Raw genomic sequence first — 10,740 nt, 5'->3', positions numbered from 1 at the left:
TTACTAGTGAACCATTAATTTGATTAATCGTTTGTCTTCGAAATAGGCCTACTTCTTATAAGCTACAGCTTCTTGTATAAGCAGTAAGGAGAGAAGGAGCAGAAATAAAGGATGCCGGTGTCGAAATACAGTTTTAATATTGTATTGCTATTTGTTTTTCACTGGGTCTGAAACGGAATTGTATTGGTTTTATCCGTATTTAGTTTAAGTACATTACCAGTGAACCATTTATTTTGTTTATGCCGGGCGTTGTTACACATTTATGCATGAAAAAAATGCTGCTAATTAACAAAACTATGGACTTAACTTCATAAAATTTACATGAAATATGATATATCAGTTGGCTTGTTTACTTTTGAAATTGCAGTTATATGCAGCACACACAACAGGCATGTTTTTTCTTCGTTTTTTTTGTACTTCTTACCAACGTTATACAACATTGTAAGCAGACGAATTTTTACAAAGGTGGGCGCTTAGCTCAGATCGGCCGTGTTTCGCGGTGGCACCGCAAAGAGCGCTGTACAGGACAACATGGCCACTCTATAGTCTTCTCTTTCTAACTCGTTGGTGGGCATAGACGCGAAACAAAATGTACAGCACCATCTAACGTAAATGCGTAATTACTAATACGAGGTGCCATCTAGTGGTGAGGCACTAAAACCTCACATTACACCACACCCACCCACCATACCCAATCTTCCGAATCCCTATTAGACTTAATTATTACGAAGAATGCAGACAAAGTACAAAAACATGGACAATGTACGGCTTCTGGAATTTCGTACCATGATATTATTTATCTAGTATATTCTTTGAAATGTCCCAAGCCCACGCCTAAACTCATAAGGTACCGTGACTTAAAGCGTGTTGATTAAACCCAACTACTTGAAGACGCAATGAAGATTCCCTGGGACTCAATATGGACCTTACATACTGTTGACGAGAAAGTTGTTAAACTAAATGAGTACATTATAAATTTATATGGCAAGCATGCTCCTATCAAATCTAAACGCGTAAAAAGGACACCAGCACCATGGATGACTGCTGATATACGTAGTATGATTATGGACAGGAAAGCTGCATTCAAAACGTTTAAACATGACAAGACACAAATCTCTTACAATTATTATAAACTCTTACTACTACTTACTGGCTTTTAAGGAACTCGGAAGTTCATTGCCGACCTCACGTAAGCCCGCCATTGGTCCCTATCCTGAGCAAGATTAATCCAGTCTCTATCATCATATTCCACCTCCCTCAAATCCATTTTAATATTATCTTCCCATCTACGTCTCGGCCTCCCAAAGGTCTCTTCCCCTCTGGCCTCCCAACTAACAATCTATATGCATTTCTGGTTTCGCCCATACGTGCTACATGCCCTCCCATCTCCAACGTCTGGATTTAATGTTCCTAATTCTGTCAGGTGAAGGATACAATGCGTGCAGCTTTGCGTTCTGTAACTTTCTCCATTCTCATCTAACTTCATCCCCTTTAGCCCCAAATATTTTCCTAAGAACCTTATTCTCAAAAATCCTCAATCTCTGTTCCTCTCTCAAATCGAGAGTCCAAGTTTCACAGCCATACATTACACCCGGTTATATAACTGTTTTATAAATTCTAACTTTCAGATTTTTTGACAGCAGACTAGATAACAAAAGCTTCTCAACCGAATAATAACAGACATTTCCCATATTTATTCTGCATTTGATTTCCTCCCGAGTGTCATTTATATCTGTTACTGTTGTTCCAAGATACTTGAATTTTTCCACCTCTTCGAAGTATAAATCTCCAACTTCTATAGTTCCATTTCGTACAATATTCTGATCACGAGACATAATCATATACTTTGTCTTTTCGGGATTTACTTCCAACCCTATCTCTTTACTTGCTTCAAGTAGAATTTCCGCGTTTTCCTTAATCGTTTATGGATTTTCTCCTAACATATTCACGTCATCTGCATAGACAAGAAGCTGATGTAACCCGTTCAATTCCATACCCTCTGTGTTATCCTGAACTTTCCTAATGGCATATTCTAGAGCGAAGTTAAAAATTAAAGGTGATAGTGCATCTCTCTGCTTTAGCCCGCAGAGAATTGGAAAAGCATCAGAGAGAAACTGGCCTATACGGACTCTGCTGTAAGTTTCACTATGACACATTTTAATTAATCGAACTAGTTTCTTGGGAATACCAAATTCAATAAGAATATTATATAAAACTTCTCTCTTAACCGAGTCATACGCCTTTTTGAAATCTATGAATAACTGATGTACTGTATCCTTATACTCCCATTTTTTTCTCCAATATCTGTCGAATATAAAAAATATGATCAATAGACGATCTATTACGCCTGACACCACACTGATGATCCCCAATAGTTTCATCTACATATGGAGTTAATCTTCTCAAAAGGATATTCGACAAAACTTTGTACGATGTCAACAAAAGTGATATTCCTCGAAAGTTCCTACAGTTAGTCTTGTGCCCCTTCTTAAAAATAGGTACGATTATGGACTTCTTCCATTGTTCTGGTACAATTTCCTTTTCCCAAATTGCAAGTACAAGTTTATAAATTTCGCTAGATAATACGCTTCCTCCCTCTTGTATTAATTCTGCTGGAATTTGATCAATACCTGGAGACTTGTACTGTACTTTTTCAGATTTTATGGCCGGTATAAAGGGCTCAACAGTTTGTATTTGAATTTCGTCCCGATCATTTCTACTTGGTCTATGTATATTTAGTAGTTGCCCAAAATAGTTTTTCCATCTGTTAAGTATTGAATGAGAGTCTGCAAGCAAGTCACCATTCTCATCCTTGATAACGTTTACCCTTGCCTGATATCCATTTTTAAATTCCTTTATACGTAACAGAACTACTCAAGCCATTAGAAACGCAAAACTGGTACATTTTCATAACATCTTGAAGGTGGCAGCTGACCCTTCCAAACTGTGGAGAAACTTACGGACAATTGGTTTCGGAAATCCCAGGACTCAGGTAGACAGTATCCCAGTTTCTCTTGACATACTAAATGACCATTTTTCAACGGTACAGTCAATAACCTTGTATAGTGAGGATCACGTAAGTTCAGTTCCCAAACAGCAAATATTTCCGCCTTGTCAGTGTTGCCAACTGTTACCAGATATCACCACATGTAGTAAAATCACGATCCTATGTACTGAATGACTTCTTTACTCACCGTACTTTACCTTAATGTTGGAAGGTTATTCTAAATAGTTTCAATAATAATGAGAAATGTATTGCTATGTTCTATTCTTTTATTCCTTTACATTATTATTAGTATTAGCATTAATAGGTTACTAGACGTAAATATACAACAAAGTATAGTATATAATATTCAAGAATCAAATCTGTTCCAAAACCAATTAAATTATTGTCACTTCACTTCAAAGATTCCAGCGTACTTATACTGTACTTCCTAAAGGTAGATAAATTAATAACCAATTGACTTTTGGTTGGAATTCGAATGAACTTCTGATTATCTTTTGAAATTAGTAAGGAAATGGATAATACAACTAGGCTAAAACTGAAATAATAATAAATCAACTTACAAAAATAATTTTGGTCCTTAAAAGCCATAAGTAATTTCACTTCTAGATAGCTTTTTAAAGATTTCATTTGTTTGTAAATTGCTTAATAATGCTACACTTACACTTATTATTTCTGCAACTCCACGTCTGTCATTGAAAAAATGTATGATACATAACTGTGAAGTCTCTTTTTGGCTCTTGTGTCCTAAATTTAAATAAGAAAAAGCAAATGATTCAAGAAATGTGAGCTGGTGAAAATTAAATACTCAATTAATAAAATAATTACTACCAAAAGAATATTTTATTAATTCTATGCAAAAGATGGATTACACAGAACAGATGGCCAGAAATCATAGATTTATACACAACATACAGCATGAAACGATCATCAAAAAATGCTTTTTGTACACAATAACATCTTTCAAACGAAGTGAAATAGCCAATAAGTTCAATAAATATTATGCTAATAAGTAATAACTATAATTAATAATTATCTACAAGCTGTAAAAGGGAATAAAATAGTATATTGTTGAAATTAGGGGGTTATGGTTTATTACGTGTATTTATAATTTTAATTACTTTTTCTACATTTAATTATATTTTAATTTCTATTAGATTAGTTGGTGGTGTGGTTGTTAGTTTTATCTGTGTACGTCAGACTATTAAGGAAAAACTGAAAGAAATATTAAATCTACTATCTACTTTATATAACAATATTTAATCAAGAACTGAATATTACTATTAATTTAATAACATAAGACCCAAAACATCTCCAAGTCCAGACAATACACATGCTGATTTTCTTAAACATGTTGGCAAACAAGCAAACTCACTACTTTTATCTTGTAATCTCATCTAAAATACAATATCTGTCTGGAGAAAATCTATCATAACATCAATTTTGAAAAGCAATTATTCAACTAATATCTTTTCGAGTTATCGACAGATACCACTTACTAGTATGATAGCCAAAATTATGGAAGAGATGATTTCATAGATTGAATTGGTTCCTGGAATCTAGTAACTAACTTTCATTTTATTGGGTTGACTTTAGAGAATTGCATTCAACAAATGGACAGATTTTAAATTTTAGTCAAGATATTAGAGATATTTTAAACAGAAAACAAAACAACTTAACAATTTTAATTTATTTTCAAGGATCATATGGCTCTGTAGATATAAATCACTTAAGAAATTGCAAACTTAGGGTGTCCATGATAAAGTGTTACACTGGGTCAGTGACTTGATTATTTGATTCATTGTCACAAATATGTAAATAGAGACAGATTCATCTGGGCTTCCCACATTGTTGTTTTCAGGAATACATTTTCCAATATTAATGTCGATGGTCTAACTAAAGAAATAGATCTTATGATAATCTCATCATTTGCAGATAATATGGTTGTCTAGAACAAAAAATCACAGTCCACAAATATTAATAAACTGAGCCAAAATCCCAACAGACTTTTTGACTCTACTTGGAGAACTCAAACTTGCTCAATTAAGGGAAACTTTACTAATAAAACACAATCCCAAGTTATTTCAAAATGAATAGTATATAAGTTAACTTTAACAGATGATGTTAAGAAATGTGATACTTCTCCAGACATTTTAAAAATCATTAGAAACGATAAATGATCTGGTCAGTGAGTGACTACATACAGTATTTTTTATAGATGGATCCTGTTTACCAAGCCATAGATGTAGTGGTGTTGTAGTACAATACCAGTATATTCCCTTTTACAGGGAATTATATTCAAACACTTGTTTGCCCCATTTTAACCGTGACAACGCTTTTTAGCTTTTTAAACATTCTGGTTATTGTATTGTGTTTGTGTTTAGTGAAAGATTTTAGATAAGGGCGCAAATAGCCATAGTAGCTGACGCACCCTTTTTAAACGCCACTAACTAACTTCAAACACTGACTAATTTTGATAGTGAAAATTTAGATACACTTTTAAGCTTACAAAATCTCCAGTATCGACTTCATAAATCTGAGAAGGCTGTCATACTATCAGATTCAAAATCAGATGTTCTTGCTGCAGTAATGGACGTAACAGCATGAAATCTCAATATTTTACAGTATTTTAATATTTTAAGCAAAATGGTCGAATTACATCGACGACTGGTACTTCCGTGGATCCATGAACTTTATGGAGTGGGAGGTAATGAGGTAGCTGAAAGGTAGCAAAATTACTGTAAGGTTATCTATACCTGCATCTTACCACACTGTTAAAAGAATAACAAGATCAGAACATGACAATGTGGTAACAAAAATCGGAATGATTCTAAAGCAAATGAAAAAATTGCAATAGGCCATCCGGCGTCTGCTCCACGATGGAGGAAAATCCTCAGAAGAAACCAACTAATCAGACCAAATGGGGGATCCAAACTACCCTCGAGTGCAGCTCTGAATTTGCAGGCCAACGAGCCTACCGACTAAGCTACATTGGTGGCTCCACTAAAAATATGAAGTACATGGCACTCAGATTATTAAATTGACAAACCTAAACAATTATTCATCAGTTAAGCTATAAAATATAATACATAGCAAGCAAGTTAATTCAATTTAAAAGTATAAACAATTCAATCAGTTGAAATATACAGAAACTGATAATAAATATCATGCAAATTACTTCACATTACAAGCATAAACAATTCATCACTTGTGGTATACAGCCTACTATTTAATTTACAGCACATACAATTCATCAGTTAAGCTATAGACCTACAGTCTACTATTCAATTTACAGCATATATAATTCATCAATTAAGCGAAACAAAAATATAGTACAATACATAGTAAAAATAATACACCTAATTTAATAACTGAACTTCTATGAAAATCTACAGTGGCAGTACTCATATTATCACAGGCCATGATTGTCTCAAATATTTACAAAGAACTGATATTTCAGAATCTCCCCATGCCATTTCTGAAATCTCAATGAAGATATGGATCATTGTCTTGACTGTTTAACTTTACACAGCTTTCAATCATCTGGTTAAATATTGGAGTGCAAGATAACAAATGACATCAACTGCTGAACACTTGGTATCAATCAACCAACAACTTCATTACATTAAAGGGGAAAAAAAACTGAAAGAATTAATTGTATATAGACACAACACATAAGACAAGGCTGCTTCAGAACAGTAATTGGCAAGGCTCTGTTGTTTTAGGATTCTTATGTAGATTCAATTTCACCTGAAAGAAAAAAGTAGCATCTATAAGTAGTAGTAGTAGTAGTAGTAGTAAAGATAATAATAATAATAATAATAATAATAATGACTGTAAAGTATGGAAATTAATATTGCAATGTAATATCAAAAGGTGATTTCACACCATCAACTCTTATCATTTAGTACAACTCTTATCATTTAGTACAACAAATCTCTTATATTCAGTTGCAATCACCAGTAGCTGTTCTTTCCTCCATTTTGTTGTTGGCTGATTTTTCACAAGTCTGCTATGATATGCAGCACTATCCATGACAATAACGCATTGCCCTAATGTTCTCAGGTCAACAACTGTGTTTGCACCCACTTCTCAACTACAGGGCTATTCATAGCACTATGGTAGTCCTGACTTTTCTTTCAATTGCATGAAAAAATTAAATCAGCACCTGCAATAAAAATTATACCTGGGCATATAATTACGTCACATGAATTCACAGCATTTAAATAAAGAAAATAAAACATAACATAACATAACATGACATGACATGAGATCCTCATTGGTGAAAGGCTTTCCCACGTTTTTATTTAGTCACCAATTTTTATATTTTTGTACCCTGATTTAAAAAATTACTCTTGCCAAATTTATGTAAAATATAAATAAATATAACTTACCGAGTATAAATCCACCTTTCGTTCCGGCATCTAATCTTCCACCCTCATTTGTTGGTCTATGAATAACACCATTCATGTCACTGGAAACTTCACCTGGTTTATTTCATGAATAAGTGGGTGATCATACTTAAAAAAACAGAGAGAGAAAAGCAATTCACATTGACACTCTAAGAGACACAAAAATTTTAAAGACAGGAAAACCGTTCAAGAATTTTATAACTAACCTCTAGTTATAATATGAAACTATTAATTGCAAAACATGTTGTTCCCACCTGAATTCATTACTAGTAGCCTATATTAATTGCAATTTCATATTCCACATAAGTGTTAATCTATTTGTTAGTAAAAAATTCAATCACTCAATGTCTCACAATACATTGAAATTTACCATTCATAAAAATCCAAGTCTCATCCAAGAATACTACGGGTTTAGGGTTCTCACGCTCCACATTTCTTATATATTCTCTTAAAAACGAATAACATCACTTTCTCATACATGTGTATAAGGATCCCCTTTGCTCCATAGAAATTTCATCTCTTTCAAAATTTTTTTTCACCGATGATAAGGATACTCTAAATAAATATGTTTCATAATCATCATTCATATGTTCCAGAACTTTTGCTGCTGTTAGTACTTCCCCTGTAACAGTAAATGAAAATTATGCCATATTTTTATACATAGGCCTATGACTAATATCAGAGTTACATTGCATAAATCAACACAATAATTCCTGTAACTTCCCTACCTTTATGTAACTTGTCATAAATAAATCTCGCAATTGCATCTTTCGTAAAATCATCAGCATCAGTCACTGGATGTTTACGTAGTCTATGTTTTCCTGGTGTCACGAGTGGGGTCCCCTTGTGTGAATTTATCACTTTCGTGGCTGTAGTTAAGCCAAGCTGTAATAACAAACAATAACATAATACTTCTAAAAATTGTTATATCATAAAATTCATGCATAATACCAACATTTACAGCTATATGAATAGAAAATGATCAACATGTTAGGTTGGGTCTACGATAGGTTTAAGTAGGCTAATATTTAGGTAATTCTCCAGAAAAGCTACACCAAAGAAGGCATAATTTTATTTTGTTTAATTGATTTCTGTGATATTTACATAGTGATGAACACGTGGTTTTAGTGCACAGCCACAAATACTTTCAGCACAAAAATCCTTTGACACTTACCTGTATATTCTAATGCATTGTTGTAGTCCCTCCCTCAAACTTGTTACTAATTACCAATATAACATGCGAGAGGTCCAGGACGAAGAGAAATGGTTAGTTTCCCAGTAGTGCGTCCTCGTCCTCTCGAGTGTTATATCTTAACAAGTACTTTGGGTGGGGTAGCTTTTCTGAAGAAACACCATATTTAATATTACTTAGACCAGTCATGAATAAATTATTCAGCCAGAGTCAACGTTCCTATGCTTTATAGAGTATGTTATATAGTTATTATATAAAATTGAATTATTTTTAAGCACCATAACAGGCCAACATTAATGTAATATTTGCTGCAATATCAAGTTAATAATTACAATATGACTTGTATTTTCTTCGGCCGATGTGGCATGTAAATTGTGACCTGAACGGTTAATTTAATACCAAAAGAGAAAACTGGAAATTTACTTTCGTGCTGTTTGATTACTTGTTCGTCTAATTTGTAAATGTATTTAAGCTATCACCTACTGCAGTATTACAGTATCTTAAATGTATTTAGTTTGGCAATATGAAAATCACTGACTTGATTAAACATTAGGCCTAACCTAAAAATTTGTTTTGTTTGACCACAATCATGAAATTATTAGTGCAAACTCCTAAAACTGAATACCACTTTGAAATGTATGCTTAAGAATACTTACTCCTAATAATTGTCCTATTCTGGTTGTAATTGCTGTCTCCGTTAGCATAATTCCTTCTTCATTATCTTCTTTCTTCAACTCATTATACACGTGAACTACAGATTTCTGAAGCGTACTCTGAATGCCACACATTTTCTTCCTTGGAGGAGTCACTGCAACACTACTTCATTTTTTTGACATAGTAATAAAAATCTAAACACGAAAGAAATCCATTAAAATTTGAAATATTTCTATCCATTACCCACGTGCATTATCACGCCCAAGTATATTATATTCATTCGTACTTATCTGACTATTCTTGAATTATAACCACAACACATAACATAACTATTATGTATTAATATTAATACTAATATTAATTAATTATTAATAAGTTCGAATTTCACTATCTTCCAGTAACCGGCTGAGAAATCTAGTACAATTTTAATTTCATGGAACTCCAGTACCGGCAAATATTGTCGATATTTGCCTCAGCTGCCAACATACCGGTTACAAAATCACTACCATTTATAGTATTTGTCAGTATCGAAATTCGAAACGAAGTTGGCAAAAGAAAATTCAACCTTCAAACTAGAAAATCACCATAATCCACTAGCATTTGTAGTAATGGGGGAAAAATGGTTAGGTTTCACCCTTAGGGTATCAAGTTACCTGGTCTTCCCTATATATAGTGGACAATCAGCAGACATTTAACGAATTACAAATGACTCCAATTCCGAATAGAGAAATATTTTTCTTCACTTATGTCACAGAAACTGAAGTAAGAGCGGCAATAAAACGTATTACTTCTAAAGTTGAAGGTGTGGATAATATTAGTATAATATTATTGAAGAACATAATACTCCCGACCTTAACACATATATTCAACGCTTCACTCATAACTTCTACCTACCCAAACCTCTGGAAGAAAGCCTTTATCCGTCCCTTCCGCAAAATTAAAAATCCCATTATGTGCAAATGATTTCCGTCCAATTAGTATCGTACCTGTTCTATCAAAAGCTCTGGGACGTATTGTTCACAAACAATTAATTAACTATCTAACCGAACATGCCTTACTGGACGAATACCAATCCGGGTTCAGAAATGGACATAGTAAGACTACAGCACTACTAAAAGTGAATGAGGATATACGTGAACCCACGGATGAATGAAAATTAACATTACTGACATTACTTGACTTCAGTAAGGCATTTGATACAGTTGACACGGACCTTCTATGATGTAAATTAAGACTTCTGAATCTTTCTGAAAGTTCTGTTACTTGGTTTGAATCCTACCTTCGCGAACGTCAACGATGTGTCATTGCATGCGATTGTTCTTCAAAATGGTATGTCGTGAAATCTGGAATTCAACAAGGATTAATGACGTGACTAATATGATAAAACACTGCAGATACCATATGTTCGCTGACGACTTCAAAATTTATTTGCATTTCCACCCTGACGAGACTAGTGACGCAGTAAACAAAATAAACGA

The 10,740-nt window shown here is 33.5% G+C and overlaps 1 long non-coding RNA gene across 2 annotated transcripts; it reads right to left on the bottom strand.

The window, feature by feature from the left end:
* Positions 1–3,077: 3,077 nt before the first annotated feature.
* Positions 3,078–9,694, bottom strand: LOC138705950 (uncharacterized). 2 transcript variants are annotated; one of them, XR_011333867.1, is made up of 7 exons: positions 9,549–9,694; positions 9,265–9,424; positions 8,145–8,301; positions 7,787–8,038; positions 7,399–7,524; positions 6,965–7,172; positions 3,081–6,754 (listed from the first exon to the last, which is right to left on the bottom strand). It is a non-coding gene; the product is annotated as an uncharacterized lncRNA (long non-coding RNA). The 2 variants fall into 2 exon arrangements; XR_011333866.1 differs by lacking the exon at positions 9,549–9,694 and having other exon boundaries at positions 3,078–6,754; positions 9,265–9,524.
* Positions 9,695–10,740: the final 1,046 nt, after the last annotated feature.

This window comes from Periplaneta americana, chromosome 9, assembly GCF_040183065.1.
Source record: "Periplaneta americana isolate PAMFEO1 chromosome 9, P.americana_PAMFEO1_priV1, whole genome shotgun sequence".
Taxonomy (NCBI): domain Eukaryota; kingdom Metazoa; phylum Arthropoda; class Insecta; order Blattodea; family Blattidae; genus Periplaneta; species Periplaneta americana.
The sequence above is the reverse complement of the archived record's forward strand: the minus strand, read 5'-3'. Positions and strand labels throughout refer to the sequence as shown.